An 18,436-nucleotide genomic window follows, 5' to 3' on the forward strand; every position below is an offset into this window, starting at 1 on the left:
AGCCCATGGTGCACTCGGGAGCGCGGCGACGCTCCCGCCATGGGTTCGGATCCTATATAGGAATGGCCGGTGCACTCACTGGCTGAGTGCCGGTCACGAAAAAGACAAAAAAAAAAAAAAAAAAAAAAATGAACAAAGGGTCTGAATAGACACTTCTTGAAAGAAGACATACAAATGGCCAACAGATAGATGAAAAAAGTGCTCACTATCTCTAATAATCAGAGAAATTCAAATTAGAACCACAATGAGATATCACTTCACACCTGTTAAATTGGCTATTATCAAAAAGATGAAAGATAAGTGTTAGCGAGGATGTGGAGAAAAGGGAACTCTTGAACACTGTTGGTAGGAATGTAAATCAATACAGCCATTTTGGAAAACAGTATGGAGGTTCCTCAAAAAACTAAAAATAAAATTACCATATGATTCAGCAATTTCAGTTTTGATTATATATACAAAAGAATTGAAATCATATGTCAAAGGGATGTCTACCCTCCCATGTTCATTGTAGCATTATTCACAATAATCAAGATATGAAAACAACCAAAGTGCCCTTCAGTGGATGAATGGCTTTTTAAAATGTGGTATATATGTACAATGTAATATTTTTCAGCCTTTAAAAAGCAGGAAATTTCGTTATTTGCAACATTGATGGACCTAGAGATCATTATTATATTAAGAGAAATAAGCTAGGCACAGAGAGACAAATAGTGCACAATCTCACTTAAAGGTGGAATCTAAAAAAGTCAGATTCATAGAAGTAGGGAGTAGAATGGTGATTACCACAGGCTAGTGGGAAGAGTGGGATGTGGACAGGGAAAGGGAAGATGTTGGTCAAAGGCTACTTAGTTTGAGTTTGACAGGAAGACTATGTTCTATTGATCTATTACGTAGCATAACAATAATGTATTGTATTTTTGAAAATAACAGCTTAAAGAATGGATTTTAAATGTTCTCATCTCAAAGAAACAATAAATGTTTGAGCTGATGGATATGTTAATTAGCCTGATCTAATCATTCCAGAATGTATATATATCAGAACATCACATTGTACCCCATTATTATATATACAATTGTTACTTGTTAATTAAAATAAAATAAATCTCAGAAATTTTTAAAAGAAAAATGGATAATCAAGTATATGTATCTGCATTTTGTATCCTAGTGACTTTCAAAAGGATTTAGTTGACTTATAGATTAAAATGCCAGAAGAACAGGACATAAAAAGAAAATATAATAAAATGATTTTTTAAAGACATTTAAAGCACTGGCGTTATATCTGATTCCGATATTTGGACATTGCCTCTGGCTCTAAGATTTTTTGGAAATAAAAGCAAAGATAGAAATGTATCCATTTAATAGTCTTTTAGGATCTCCGACACAAATTTTGTAAGGAATCTGGGTACTTATTTATTTCAAAGGAGTCAATCTTGCTTCCAAATGCCAGACAGAGAAAGAACTGGATGTCTGCCATTTTCAGTATTTGGGCCATTATTAGCTCTCCTTCGAAAACCACAGTCACCATCAGAATCTTCCTTTTTTCTTTATGAATTTCTTTTGGGGCCTTTGATGTTCCATTCTTCCAGTGACTCTCAGTCAGCTTATTCCTAATGGTAATGTTGAACCTCAAAGGAGTTTCTTTTCTTCTCATTTCAGAAAGATTTTTGATTGTGTGTAAATTTACCCACTTCCTTCCTAAGAATCAGCATTGTGTACCACGGCATACTGACAGAGGCTGTTTCTTGAGGCCCTAATAGACCACTTAAACCATATTCCTGGACAATAAGTGTCTATTAGACATATATTTCACTATTTGTCCAACAAACATTTATGAATGCCTACATGCGTAGAGCACACATGTGGCTGGAGATCATTCATAGCTTCAGTCTTGGAAAAAGTGTATGTAGAAAATTGTACACAGGAAAACCAGTGCATGCTTGCTTATATATGAGTACCTATGACTGCTGTGAAAGTAGGAAGCCAGGGCAGAGGATGGAGAACTGACAGCTCCAGATGTTGGACAGTATGTTGAGCAAATGGAAATCTCATACATGGCTGGAAGGAGTATAAAATGGCACAAATAGTTTGGAAAACTGTTTGGGTTGTTATAAAATTAAACATGCATGACCCACCAATTCTACTCTTAGGCATTTACCCATACTGTACAACTTAATTTTTATTAAACTCAAGAATTAAAATTAATCTACAGTGATGAAAATCAGCATAGTATTTGACTGTTAGAGATGGGATTGAACTTTTAGATGCTTAAGGTCATCACAGAGGAGTATACATTTGTTAAAACTCATCAAAATGTACACCTAAATTTGTCCATCTTATTTCATGTAGATTTTACCTCAATTGAAAAAAATGTTCAAAGCTCTCAATGGTTACTTGTTTCACTTAGAATTAAATTAAGTCTTGGTATCTAAGGCCCTGTGTGATCTAAGCCTTCATTTTTTCTTAGACCTTATCTCCTCTCAATTTTCTGCTTGCACACTCCTTTCCAACCTCAAATGCTGCCTTATTGATCCCTCGTGGGCATGCTTCTGCCTCATTACCTTACACAGCTCTTTCTTCTGCTAAGAACCCTCCCTCTCTGTGGATCCGTATAACCAGCTTCCTCACTTCCTTCAGGTCTTTGCTTAAATGTCACCTCATCAGAGTGCTCTCTAAACACCCTTTCTTTTTCTTTTTCTTCTTCTTTTTTTTTTTTTTTTTTTTTGTGACTGGTAAGGGGATTGCAACCCTTGGCTTGGTGTCAGCCGCACTGCGCCCAGCCAGTGAGCGCACCGGCCATCCCTATATAGGATCCGAACCCGTGGCGGGAGCACCACTGCGCTCCCAGTGCCGCACCCTCCCAAGTGAGCCATGGGGTCGGCCCTAAACACCCTTTATAAAATAGCAACACCTGTCCTTAACACACACATGCACATACACACGTGGGCGCATGCACACACATATCTCATCTCTCTTTATTGCTTCTCCCTTTCATAGCACATATCAATTCCAGACATTGTATTATATATTTATCCATTGTTTGTCTTTCTTCCTCCCTAGAATGAGGAATTCTTCAAGCTAGATCTTTGTGTTACTCACTGATGTATATCTTCTTGTGCGTAGAAGTGTCTGCACACGGATATCCAATAAATATTTGTTAAATGACTGAATAGTTAAGCAGAGATTAGATAACTCAAGTGACAGTGTCCAAGAGATGCAAGCATCAGATAGGAAAATAAACTAGATGTACCACCTATCTATTGTTGCATAACAAACCTCTCCAAAACTAATAGCTGAAAACAACAAAAGTTTTGCTCAGAAATCTGCAATTTGGGTAGGGTTCAACAGGAAGATCTAGGCTTTGTTCAATGCAGTATCAGCTTTGGTGGCTTGACTGAGGGAAGAAAAATGCACTTTCAAGATGGCTGGGAGCTCAGCTGAGCTGGGGGCATCAGTTCCTCTTCATACAGGCCTCTCCACAACCGGCTTCCTCATGGCACGGTGGCTGGGTTGCAAGAGCAAGCATCCCAGGAGACAGGAAGTTGAAGCATCACTTGCACACTATCATATCCCATGAGCAATTACAGAGCCCAGATTCAGTGAGAAGGAATGTAAACCCCACCTCTTCATGGGATGAGAGCCAAAGAATTTTAGGGTCATTTTTTACAATTACCACACAGGACAATGTTTCAGGCATGTTCCACCACCCTGGAATTTATAATTCTGTGATTTGTTCTGTTGCAGAGGTTTTCAAAAGTCATGTGAGGAGAAATTACTTAGCATTAGACTAAAGCTATGATATAATAATCTACCTAATAATATTGATTATGTACCAAGTACTGTGTTAATGTGTTTCATATATAATCTCTCTCTTTTTAATTTAACATTTATATAGCACTTACTATATACCAGGAATTGTTCCTGGTGCATTAAGGATAAAACCTAATTTAATCCTTGTAAAAATCCCATTAATTATATGTTTATTATCTCCATCTTACAGATTAGAAAACCTAGGCATGAAGAGATTAAACACTTTGCACAAAGTCACATAGCCAGTGAAAGTGTGGCCAGGATTTGAACCTCCAGTCTGGCCGTACAGCCTGTACTCTTATCCACCATGTCATGGAATAACTTTCTTAATCCACTCAGTAATCCTATAAAGTATTATTTTTATTCCCATTTGACAGAAGAAAAAACTGAGGCTTAGAGCAGTTATGTCTCCTTCCTGAGGTCTGTCTGCCTACATTCTTCCAACACTGTGCCAGTAGTTTGTACATTGTTTCTAATTCTCATAGCAACATTGCAAAGTAGATGTGTGGAAATTGAAACTCAAATGTTAAGTAACTCACTTTAGGTCACACAGCTAGCAAGTACTGGAGCCAGGATTCAAACTCAGGTATATGCAGCTGCAAAACCAAGCTTTTTGCCCTGTATTGCCCTCATCTTCGAAGGCAGGGAAATAAGGATGAAATGGACAAGCTGACACTAGAAGAGAGAATATCCCCTTCCACACTGGGACTTCTGATTAACCTGAGAGGCTGCAGCAGATATTTTCAGAGGTGACAAGAGATCTACAGATTATAGGAAAAGTTTCTGGATATATTGTTAGATAATGAATGCCAGCTCTATACTTTCCTTTCTCCCTCGGAGGCACAGTTTTTCTTTCCTTTCTAGGGCATAACCTGTTTTTCATTGCAGCCACCATCTTCAGCCCAACTGATAGAGGATGAGGGTAAGGTGATGAAAGTCAACAACTACTCAGGGACTTCTTGTGGTTTAGTCAATTAATTGTTGGGACTTCGGGGAATGAGGGAGTGGAAGAAAAGTGAGGAGCAAAGGAAGAGATGAGAAAAGAGAAATCAACTAATCTCCCAAACCTGTCAGGGTTCCTCTCAACTTTTCCTATGAAGATGTCCCCTGTGGCCCATTTGGAGCCATTTACCAAACCTTTTTCAGATTTCTTTGATTTTAACATCTGCTTTCCTTTCTTTCCTGCACAGTCCTAATGCTTCCTGGATGCATGGCAGTCAGCCTTTGATCTTGGTGCCTCTGGTTAGCTGCATTCTGTAAGTTACCCACCACCCCCGCCCTCAAACTAACTCTGAGCAATGATGAAATCTACATCCCTTCCTTCTTCACCCTCTTTATCACAAGCCTCCTATCAAGTTGACATGAGTCAGACCAGCTCTCCCTAGGGAGATTCACAGAATTTACCAGTCTTTTCATAGGAACAGGGGCTTCAGGCCATACACGGTCCCAGACTTTTTATGCTAATGTAAACCAACCACCCTAAAAAGTCAAAGAAGCCTCAGAGAAATCAGGTTATTGAGAAATAACAAGCTTAGTATAAATTTCAAGCATAATTAGGTTCGGTTGGGCAATTCTCTGCATTATTTGCATCATCACTTTTACTATCATAATTTAATTTCTGTCAACTTCACATCTACATGTAGGAAGAACTGGAAAATATATTTTAAAAAGCTAATTTGGGGAAGGCTAACTTGAATAGTGAGAAAACTAAATTCTAGAAGCTTTTAAAAGAATAGGATTGTATTCTTTTTAATAGTAAGGCCTATTTCAATTATTCTGATCATCTGTTTTTCTGAGGATTTTTGCATAACAAATAGATGATGTACAATAAACTTTTAAATGTAATTGAACATTTACAAGATATTTCTTCAAGATATTTCTCAAGCAATTTTAGTATTTCCAGGTGATATTTCCATCACATAACATTTGTATTCAAATTGTTCTTTAATGATAGTGAGGAGAGAGGTGAATGTTAGACCATTTCCTAGGCAAGTAATAATAAATTCTGAATAATGAAGATTTTATTATACTACTTTTCTACCCTTTGGGAAAATCCAAGTAATATGTGAAACATTTCTTCTACTGACTAGGAATTACTTCCTATATTTTTTAATTATTCATTATTATAAGATTCCCAAAGGATACCGTGTCCTGTTTCTATGAAATCTTAATCTCCAAGTGAATTTTTCATTCTGTGTCTTTTCCATGGCTGACATACACTTCCAATTACATTCTAATCATGCATTCTCTCTACTCCACAGCATGTTTCTAGTAGCTATTCTCTACCTCCTAGCTGGTATGAAAGCTTATGGGAATACTCAATGTAATATCAGACTAAATTAAGCAACTAGAATTTTAAGGATCTCACTTGGAATTATCTGATATTTAGGGTTACTCGTATCACGCTGCCTTCTAGATAATTACGAATTAATCTTATTAATCTATCACTTTAGAGAAGTCCATAGGAAAGTGAAGAAAACTGCTCCTAATTTTACAATGATTTGTTGGTAACCAAAGATGAAACACATACAACAATCTTACATAAAAAGGAGGGTAATAATGTGTTTTTGGCTAAAATATGCAAAGTGTAAAAAGACCATGGAACTGAGAAGACTGGCTTTAGATCCATGGTTTTTAAACTGTCTGTGGCCTGTAAATTAAACTATGTTTCAAGAACTGAGCAGAATCCAGGGAAGAGAAGAAAACTGAGAAAGAAAGGTTTAGGGAAGGTATTCAGAGGCAGAGGTTCTGCTATAGTCCAAATATTTGTGTCCCCCTAAAATTCATCTGTTGAAATCCTAACCGCCAAGGTGATGGTAGGAGGTGAGGCCTTTGAAATTATTGGCTCATCCTCTCTAATTTCTCTCAGCAGTGGTTTGTAGTTCTCATTATAGAGATTTTTCACATCCTTGGTTAACTCAATTCCTAAGTATTTTATTTTTTTGGTGGCTATTGTAAATGGGCAGGCTTTCTAGATTTCTCGTTCTGCATGTTCACTATTGGAGAAAAGAAATGCTACTGATTTTTGTGTGTTGATTTTGTATCCTGCTACTGTGCTGAAATCATTTATCAATTCCAACAGTTTTTTTTGTAGAGGTTTTAGGCTGTTCGATATATAGGATCATGTCATCTGCAAACAGGGACAGTTTGACTTCATCTTTTCCAATCTGGATGCCCTTTATTTCCTTCTCTTCTCTGATTGCTCTGGCTAGTACTTCCATCACTATGTTGAATAGGAGTGGTGAAAGTGGGCATCCTTGTCTAGTTCCTGTTCTTAAAGGAAAAGCTTTCACCTTTTCCCCATTCAGGATGATATTGGCAGTGGGTTTGTCATATATGGCTTTAATTATGTTGAGATACTTTCCCTCTATACCTAACTTATAGAGGGTCTTTGTCATGAATGAGTGCTGAATTTTATCAAATGCTTTTTCAGCATCTATAGAGATGATCATATGGTCCTTGTGTTTGAGTTTATTAATATGGTGTATCACATTTATTGATTTGCGTATGTTGAACCAACCTTGCATCCCTGGGATGAATCCCACTTGATCGTGGTGAATAATTTTACGTATGTGTTGCTGTATTCTGTTTGCTAGTATTTTAGTGAGGATTTTTGCATCTATATTCATCATGTTCTCACTTATTGGTGGGAGCTAAAAATTAATATATAAATTCACACACACACACAGAAAAAAAAACAAACCGGAGGGGGGGTGGGAAGAAGATATAACAACCACAATTACTTGAAGTTGATACGACAAGCAAACAGAAAGGACATTGTTGGGGGGGAGGGAGGAGAGGGAGGAGGGAGGGAGATTTTGGTAAGGGGCAACAATAATCAACCACAATGTATATCGACAAAATAAAAGTTTAAAAAAAAAATTATTGGGTCACTGGGGCAGAGCTCTCATTATTGGGATTATCGCCCTTATAAAAAAGATTCTACAAAGCTGCTTTGCCCCTTCCACCATGTGAGGGAGGACACAGCGTGATAGCGACATCTATGAACAGGAAAGCTGTCCCTCATTTGCCAAATCTTCCAGTGTCTCCATCTGGAGGACTTTCCAGCCTCCAATCCTTGAGAAATAAACTTATGTTGTTTACAAGCCACCCAGCTCATGGCTTTTTGTTATAGCAGCCCAAATGGATTAGGACAGCCCTCTGGAGAGGAAGGACAAAGTTGGCAGAGAGAAGGGAGAATGTCTGTCCTTGGCAGTGAAAATGAGCACTTGCTTCAACTAGACCTCCTCTCCATTGGCAGATGTTTTCAGAATCTCTTTGAAGCAAAGAGTTACACTTGCAGAACCTGGGGTAGGTTGTCCTCACCCAGCTCAGTAAGGGGTACAGCTTTGCTGACTCCATCATGTGCCGCTGACAGTGAAGGGTGAAGGCCCTGGAATGCCTGTCTTGGACCCTCATCCTTCTTCGTGACTCCCCAGAGAGAACTGTCAGTGAGGTGTTCCGGGCCATAAAAAATGATCCTCTTCCTGGGGACTAGATTACTTCACCTGGAAAAATCAAGCATCCTTTCTTCCTGCAAGCATTTATCAATGGGACAGGACCTATTGCTCTCCAGGTTGGCTCTGCCCCCTTTATTGCTTGGTCTCTGGAGCTCTGAGATTTGGCTGCTGGGCATTATTGCAGTCTCCACTCTTCCCTACTGCACGTATCCCCAGCAGCACCTGGTATCTTAGAGCTACAATCAGTGCACACAATTCTCTCTAAAAGAGTAGCTCACTAAGACAAATATTTCTGAACCTTTCTCGCCTGCTTCCAGTGAACCACTAAATAACACCTGGGGTTTACACAGCACTTATCTTCCAGGGAGGTCAGAGCAATTTCCACTGATAGACTTTATTCCTCCCTAATCTCTGGGTGGTAACAGGTATTAATATTATTTTCCTGAATATATAAGAGTAAGATTGAGCTAAAGAACTTGTGTGCTGAATATCACCCAGTCATTAGATGGTTAATCCATTCAATTGATTTGTTTTTCAATTATGTCTATCACTGTACTATAAGGTATTTACACATATATTAACCTGAGTTAATATAACTCATTTTTCCAAAATTTGCTCAATAAGAATGACCTGGGCCTCTGGTTAAAAACATCCCTGACCCCTGTACTAGACATTCTCATTCACTGGATCTGAGATGGCACCCAGAAATTTGTGTTTAATAAGCATTCCAGGTGGGGTTTTTCCCTCTTTTTGAAGTTTAACATTTTTGTGATGGTTATCATTAGGAAAATTTGGGAAATGCAGTTTATTTTATTTAATTTTCACATTAACCCTGTAGGGTATTATTATATACTTTTATTGAAAAAAATATATCATCAGCATATCAATATAGAAAGTCCAGGTATGAAATCTCAATTAATTTGACTTTTACTTTCACAGACAAAAGGTGGCGGCTAATTAATTTCTTATATCTATTGGCTTTTCCCAATCACACTTTCTCATGTAAATAATTAAAACCAAAGCTATTCATCTGGGGTTTGAGCTATACACATAATTTCTGCCTAGACCTGTGTCATAAATTAGTGCCGTGAGAATTCCCTGCTAGAGATTGTTCGACGTAGACCCTTTACCCATTTTCAAAAAGATAGCATCTCATCTGCAAGTTTAAACTCATCTTCTTAACTCCCCCATGGACTTTGCCCCATCCTCATTTCAGTCATTTCATGATTATTGTTATTGCTTGTTTTTTTCTCTCTCTCTTTTGCTCTGTTCCTTCCTCCTCCCTCCCTCTCTCACTCCCTTTCTCTCTGACTATTCTTCCACTTCCATGTCTCCTTTCCCTCCTACAACTGCCCTGTGACTACTGATAGGGCTACACAACTCCCACCCACAGCCCTAAAGTTCTATTCCTGAGAGATCATTGATCCCAGGGACCCCAAACATGCAGTTCTTCTTTTCTGTAGTTTCCATGGCTCCTCTCATCTACATACTGTCAAGCTGGGGAATAGCCCCAGTTCAAGCCTAGTACCCCCCAGCAACATTTCACATCTGAATAAAAAGTGAAACAATTAACTGTTGCGGTGATCCATAATAATTTCATGTCTGGTATTACATAAATCTAGTAGTGTGCAGGTTCTCAAAAGAAAGAAAGGGAAAAAGAAAGAAAAAGAAAGGAAGGAAGGAAGGAAGGAAGGAAGGAGGAAAGAAGGGAAGAAAGAAGAGGGAAGGAGGGGGAAAGAGGAAGAAAGAAAGAGAAAGGGAAGGAGGGTGGGGGGGAGAGAAAGGAAAAAGAAAAGAAAAACAGAGCACCCTGATTTGTAGCACTTTCAGATTTCAGTAATGTAAATATGTTCTTGTTGGCTAATTTTAAGCTACCAAAGATTTAACAATCAGCTTACAAGACTCTTTGATATTAAACAAGCATCTCTCATGAGCTAATGCGAGCCAGCTCCAGCACACATTTACCACTGTGTAAATCCAACCCCAAGAAAACATAATTCACTTTCTCCAGATTTTCTATTGCTTCCTAGTAGGTACACAAGGGGTTACTCACTGCACCTCAGACATGCTCTCTGCTCTCCTACCTCTATGCCTTTCCTCATAATGGTCCATTTGCCAAGAATGCCCTTCTCTCTCATCTCTTCAAGGTCTGTCTCTAATGCTTCCTGATTCCTGAAACCTCATAGTACTAGACCTATAACTCTCTTATAACATGTATGACTTTCGATTTTGTATTAGAAATATTTTTTTATACTTTTATCCCATATACTTACTGGATAAAAGCTCTACATCTGTTTTCTCACCACATTGAGATCAATACTTGGAGAACAGCAGTCATTCAAAGCCATTTCAATGACCATCTATTACATGCTTCCAGTGTAGCAGGTACTGTACTAGACCCTAGGAATCTAAACTCTGCATTTGAGGAACTGAAGGCCTTAAAGTTAGTTTCTCTGGAGAAACTCCAGTATCAGACAATCCATGGAAGTTGACTATTAACCCATTATATTTAGAGCAAGTTGATGACTACACTAAGTAAATAGATTCCACTCAGGACCATTGGAACAATTAGTCTAGAATAGGGTTCAGCAAAATTTTTCTATAAAGGACAAGATAGTAAATACGTTAGGCTTCTCAGTTCATTAGATATCTGCCAAAACTACTCAATTCTTGCATTGTAGTGCAAAAGAAGCCACAAACTATACATAAACAGAATGAGTTTGGTTGTGTGTCAATAAAACTTTATTTATAAGTACAGATAGTGAGCCACACTTGGCCCACAAGCCATAATTTTCCAACCCCTGGTCTAGATACTTGAAAGCACTGATTTTCAAACTCTCATGTAAATGCTTTTTTGTCTGTTTTGTTTTTAATCATAATGTTCCTCTTTTCTAGTTTAGCTTATATACCTCTAACTTATCCCACCATGTTTTCTTACTAATAGCACTTGCTTAAATCTTCATTTTATTAGATACAATCACCACTTTATAATTTAGCTTATTCAGGTTATTGCTAATGCAGCCATTTTGAAAAACAGTATAATGATGTTACACAGAATTTGCCAAAGACAACTTGTTTTAGTGTACACACTTCTGTAAGCCAACCAACTAATGACAACCCATTGCTTCTGAAAGTCAACTAATCAGGAATAAACTCTTCCCACAAATACCCTTCTGAATGCTATATGATTAGCAGCAGTCTTCCTGAAGTAACCACATCTCTCCAGTTGACAGCTACCCAGTCACAACTCTGAAGTTTAGTAATCCCTGAACTCCATACTTCTCAAAACTCTTTATCCAAAATCAAGTGTCTTCCTTACCTGTAAAAACTGACTGAACAGCATAGATAGATATCCTTTACTTGACCAAGTAATTAATTCAGCATGTTTTGTTTGCTTTACCATTTTAAGTGGTGGTTTTATCCTTTGAGAAGATGGAGAAAGGGAATTCTAGATACTAGGGATAACCTGGGCAAAGACATGGAGGCACAAAAGTATTTGGTGGGTTCAGGAATATGGAACCCCTTGTAGTAGCTGCTTGGAACTGGTAATGTCAACTGAAAGATTTTGAACTTCAGAGGCCAATATAAGGAGTTCATATTTTATCTGCTACATGTTGAAAGCTCTTTGAGTATTTTAAGATGGAAGATATTAAAATTATGTGTTTAGGGGCCAAAAAAATGCAGTGTCCAAGTTAGTGTTTGAAGTGGCCATGATATATTCAATAACTATATTAGAGGTAGATCCTATTTGAATCTTATGACTTATTAAATAAGAGAGGCAAGGAAATTAGAATGGAGGATGAGATTTCTGACTTATTTCTTTATTTGAATTAATTAAGAAAGGAAGAAGTGAATGGATAAATTTCTATAATATCAGTGTATACCAAGTGTATTAGTCCATTTCCATTGCTTATAACAAAATACTTGGAACTGGGCAATTTATAAAGAAAATAAAATTTATTGCTTACAGTTTCTGAGGCTGAGAAGTCCAAAGTCCATCTGGTGGTGGCAACAGGGACCCAGGAGTCTCACATTACAAATGGGGGAAGCAGAGAACAGAGCAAGCAAGAGAGAGAGAAAGACAGACTCTTCTTTTAAAGCCCTCAGAACCACGCCCCTAACTACCATTTTTAATCCATTCATTACGACATGGTCCTACAATACAATCACCTCTTCAAGGTTCCACCTTTCGATTACCATAATAGGATTCCCCATCCTCTTAGCAGTCACAGTGGGGGCTAAGTTTCCAAAACATAAAACTTGGGGAGCATAATTCAAGCTCCAATGAATTCTGGGGGGGGGACATCATTCAATCCGCTACACCAAGTATTGATAATGAGAGAGGTATGAGCAAGTATTAAATTGTTTTAAAGTTTTCACACACTCAGTACCTGACTTATCTATGACCCTTCTGTTTCTAGATCAGCACCTTAGACACCCACCCATATCAAGAAGGCCAGCCTAAGGCAAGTGATAAAGGTGTGTGTTTCTTCAGTGCTTGTTCCTCTCTCCTTACCCAGGGTTTATTTTACGCATTTGCTCAGCAGTTCTTTCACACTTCTTCAACAGGTCACTCTTCAATCCTGATGATCCATCACTCCAAGGCTCTGCACCAAGGAAAAAAATCTGAGCTCTGGGCTCTGGCCTTTTCTTATTTCCCATCTAAACAGATTAGTCTCATGAAATTGTTGGTGAATTAGGAAGCAAACTCTTATTTCAGCAGGGTGGGGAAGTTCTAATATTTAGGTTTTAATGATTAGAAATAGCTTCATGAACAGACTTATCAAAACTTTTCCTGGGATGTAATCAATCAGGACTATTATCCTGTAGACTGGGGGTATTCTTATTGTGGGTAGGCTAAGCCATAATTTATGGGGGAAGCCACCAAGAGGCAGGAATGCCACCAGCTGTATACTAAAAATTTATGATTGAAATATATTACCATTCACCCATTATCACTGCGTCCTCTCCATCCCCAACACACACATTTATAAACACATACACACACTGCTTTTACATTACCACAATGGTCAAACTAATAATATGGCTGGAAAATAATCTTGACCCCTTGTAAAACTCTTCTACCTACTTGGGAGGCAACATTCTTATCTTAGAACTTAACATACACAGAGGTATGATGTAGTAAATACAAATGACCTTTATTCCTCTTCTGATTCAGGTGCCAGCTGGTATCAGTAGAAGTTCAATACTAACATTCATTAGTAACCTTCTAGGTACTTAGATAAATGCATTGCATGTATTCCCCATGATATAGGTAACTCTTTTATCTCTATTTAGCAATAAGAAAATGAAATATGAGATATTTAACAAGTATATACAGCTGGCTCCAGCTAGGGTTGATGCAGGTTTGTCTATTTGGAGCTCATACTTCTAATCACTGCATTATATTATTTTCCTAATGTAAACCTAAGAGCTAATATTAAAGCTATGCATAGCACAGGACCCATCTAAATATCCATCCTAATTTTCAGCATCACACTGACCCCTTCTAGCTTACTGCCTAGTTGTGATACTTGTTATTTTCATTATACACAAATATAGGAGTACATATGAGAAAAGTTACAACTTATTCATGGCACCCTTTCTACTTTACCCAGGCATGGGTATAATTTAAGCCTTCCACCTTGATTCTGAAACCACACTGTCTGAATTTGATGCCTAGTTTGCTGCTTATTTTGTGACAGGCATCTTGCCTGACATCTCTGTGCCTCCGTCTCTTCCCATCTGTGAAATGGGGTTATTAGTGGCACCCACCTAGAAAGACCCACATCCATGCCCTCTCAAGAACAGCAGTTGCATGCATCAATTGTTTATCCTCATCTACAGCATATGAGAGGAGACAAGCACACTGGTCTTTTGAGGCACAATGGGCCTCACCAGCTCCTGAGGCCATCATCTCAGAGACCACTTCTTACCTACTCCATTAATCCCCTTTGTGACTTCCTTTTGGTTTCAAATTTGTGTCAAAAGTTCCTCTAACTTTATCATACCAAGGTTAAAATATCAGTTGTGGGGAAAGTTTTACACACATTTAGCCAAAGCCTTCACTCCCCTAATAGTGACTTTAGGCCTAAATAATACTGAAAGTTGTGTTCCCATTTGATCTGGGTTATCTGGTCAATGTGTCCTTCCCTAGCACACTTCCTTTTAAAACTTTAATATTTTAACCTCCTTAATTTCTTTCAGTAGTGTTTTGTAGTTGTTGTAGAGATCTTTAACCTCCTTGGTTAAATTGATTCCTAGGCATTTTATCTTTTTGACAACTATTGTAAATGGGCTTGCTTTCTTGATTTCATTTTTTTCTAGTTTGTTATTGGAGTATAAAAGCACTATTGATTTTGGGGTGTTAATTTTGTATCCAGCAACATTACAGAAATTGTTTTTCAACTGTCAGAGTTTTTTGGTAGAGTCTATAGATTTTTCTATATGTAAGATCAAGTCATCAGCAAAGAAGGACAGTTTGACTTCATCCTCTCCAAACTGGATGCACTTTCTTTCTCTTGACTGATTGCTCTGGCTAGTACTTCCAATACTATGTTAAATAGGAGTTGTGAGAGAGAGCATTCTTGACTTGATCCTGTTCTTAAAGGAAAAGCTTTCAGCTTTTCCCCATTCAGGATGATATTGGCAATTGGTTTCTCATAAATGGCTTTTATTGCATTGAGATAATTTCCTTCTATAACGTATTTTCTGAGAGTCTTAATCATGAAGTGATGTTGAATTTTGTTGAATGCCTTTTCTGCATCGATTGAGATAATCATATGGTTTTTGTCCTTGTTTTTGTTGATGTGGTGTATCACATTTATTAACTTGCATATGTTGAACCAACCTTTTATCCCTGGGATGAATCCCACTTGATCATGGTGTAAATATATATATATATTTTTTGATGTGTTGCTGAAAGAATTAAAGAGGACACAAAAAGGTGGAAAGACATACCATGTTCTTGGATGGAAAGAATTAACATTGTGAAAATGTCCATTCTACCCAGGGAAATCTACAGATTCAATGCAATTCCCATCAAAATACCAATGACATTCTTCACAGAAATAGAAAAAGCAATCCAAACATTCATTGGAACAACAAAAGACCCTAAATGGCCAAAAAAATTCTAAGCAAAAATAAAGCCAGAGGAATAACACTACCAAACTTCAAATTATATTATAAAGCTATTGTAACCCAAACAGTATGGTCCTGGCATAAAACAGACACTCAGATAAATGGAAAAGAATAGAAAACCCAGGAGTCAACCCACATGCTTACATCCAACTGATCTTTGACAAAGGCAACAAGAACATACATCAGGAAAAAGTCTGCCTCTACAATAAATGGTGCTGGGAAAATTGGACATCCATAAGCAGAAAAATGAAACTGGACCTGTACCTCTCACCATACACCAAAATCAAGTCAGAATGATTTAAAGATTTAAATGTAAGACCTGATATCATAAAATTACTGAAGGAAGATATAGGGGAAACACTCCAAGTAGTAGGACTGGGCAAAAACTTAATAACTAAGACCACAAAAGCACAAGCAACAAAAGAAAAAATAAACAAATGGGATTATATCAAACTAAAAAGCTTCTGCACAGCAAAGAAAACAATAGACAGAGCAGAAAGACTACCTATGGAATGGGAGAAAATTTTTGCATACTATAAATCCAACAAGGGATTAATATCCAGAATATACAAGGAACTCAAACAACTATACCATACAAAAACTAAATAATCCAATTAAAAACTGGGCAAAGGAGACGAATAGACAGTTTTCAAAGGAAGACATACAAATGGCCAACAGGTACAGGAAAAAATGCTCAGCATCATTAGTCATCAGAGAAATGCAAATCAAAACCACATTGAGATATCATCTCACCCCAGTTAGACTGGCCATTATTAAAAAGACCGAGAATAACAAATGTTGGCAAAGATGAGGGGAAAGAGGAACTCTTCTACACTGTTGGTAGGACTGTAAATTAGCACAGAGATTAGGGAAAACAGTATAGAGGTTTTTCAAACAACTACAGATAGAGCTGCCATATGAGCCAGCAATCCCACTACTGGGCATATACCCAAAGGAATGGAGATTTTCATGTCGAAAGGATTCCTGCAGTCCCATGTTCATTGCAGTTCTATTTGCAATAGCTCAAATATGGAACCAACCTAAATGTCCATCAATGGATGACTGGACACAGAAATTGTGGTGTATATATACAATGAAATACTACTCAACCATAAAAAAGAATGAAGTCCTGCCATTTGCAGCAGCATGGATGAGTCTGGATAAAATTATGTTAAGTGAAATAAGCCAGACAAAGAAACAGAAATACCACATGTTCTCTCACCACTGGGTGCTAAGAAAGAAAAGAAGAAAGGAAAGAAAGAAAGTGAGAGAGAGAGGGAGAGGAAAGGGAAGGGAGAGGAGGGGAGGGGAGGGGAGGCAAAGCAAAGAGAGGGGAGGGGAGGGGAGGGAAGGGAAAGGAAAAGAAAAGAAAAGACCACAGCAATTCATTGAACTTTTGGGAGAGAACAAACCTAAGGTTACTGAAGATGGAGAGAGGGAGGCAGGGGGTTTGGGGAGGGACAGGTCAGGTAAAGGGCATTATGAAAAATCATGGTTTGTAATAATGAATATGTTAATAATAATAAAAAAATAAATTTGAAAAAATCTTAACCTCCAAGTCCTGTACCAGCATGTAGCATGTCACTGATGGTCAGGAAATGAATGAAATCATTACTGGTCAGATGACTCTGTCCAGAAAAACAAAAGGAATAATAAATAAAATGGTGTCCCTGAAGAAATGTTTGAGTGAAAGGTGAGTTTAAATATTCCCTTCTTGGGTGAGTAAAGCTGAGCTTTGGTCCGGTTGAGAGTGTGGCTGGGAGCGTGAGCTGGGGAGGACAGGTCTGGCTTTGGCTCTCCCCTGGACTTGCTGTGTGTCCTTGGGTGTTTTAATGGCTCTATGTCTTAATGTCCTCATCAGCAAATGGAGGTGGGATATCATCTTTCACTCCCAGGAGCCGTGACAATGAATTAAGGCAAAGGCTGGAATCTTTGGGGCCCCGTAGTGAGAGGAGCTGAGCTAGTTGAAAGTTCAACCACACAGACCAAGTAGGTCAAGCACTTACATCGTTACATGCTCAAGCAACGACTTCTCAGACTTGATTTCGAGCCTGCAGCAAATATTTTTGGAGAATTCAGAATCACCCACTGGGATGTTTTTGATCTGTAGTACACTGAGGGATTTGACTTTAAAGCTTTCACTTTGGCCTTTGTTTGGCTTCAAGCACAGGATTATATTTAGACCTGCTGTTTTCTTTTCACACTTATAGTTTAGGGTATAGGAGTTTGAACAAGTTCTCTCTGTCTTCCCTAGGGTTTAAAAAGTCTGAAAACAAAATAAAGTCTCTCCTTGCAGGCTTTTCTTGGGCTGGATTTAAACAAAAAAAAGTTGAGGTGATGAAACAAGGGAAAAGTTAGACCTTATTTATTAAACACAGGCACTATAAACTGTAAAACTGACTATCTCTTCACCTTGCTTTGGATGAGTGTAAGGGGACCCAAGTACATTGTATATTGTATATTTTATAGGTTCTTTGGCAAAATTGTTCCCATGGCCTCGTGTTCCATGGGGACTCTTTTGGGACTAAGATTCCCCTGAGATTTCACTACTCAGGACCTGAGCAATACACAGTTGACTTCCTTCATGCTTTATCTGGGAATATAATCCTATCCCATTCCCTCTTGAGAGCTTAACTCCAAAATATAGATTGCCTTTTGGGGATTCCAACACATTCCGAAATGACCCATTTGCCTCTCCTTTCCCCATATTATTTCCTTCTCTCTAATCCTTCCTGCACTCCTCTTTTTCTCCTTTCTTCTCTTCCTCTTCAGTCACTAAACTTAGAACTCCAAGATTATTGTCTCAGTGTATCACTTGCTTATGGGAAAGAATTTTGGGCATAGAGAATTAAAAGACTTGAGTTCCAAATCCACCTGTACCATATACCAGCAGCGTGACCTTCGGCGAGATACTTTACTTCTTAGGCTCTACCTCCCACATCCGTAAGACGGGGATAACAATAGTGCCTGACAGTTTTATTGTGAGCCGGTCATAAAGTAATATATGCAAAAGTATCTGGAAAAAGGCA

The sequence above is a fragment of the Cynocephalus volans genome, chromosome 8 (assembly GCF_027409185.1).
Source record: "Cynocephalus volans isolate mCynVol1 chromosome 8, mCynVol1.pri, whole genome shotgun sequence".
Lineage (NCBI taxonomy): Eukaryota > Metazoa > Chordata > Mammalia > Dermoptera > Cynocephalidae > Cynocephalus > Cynocephalus volans.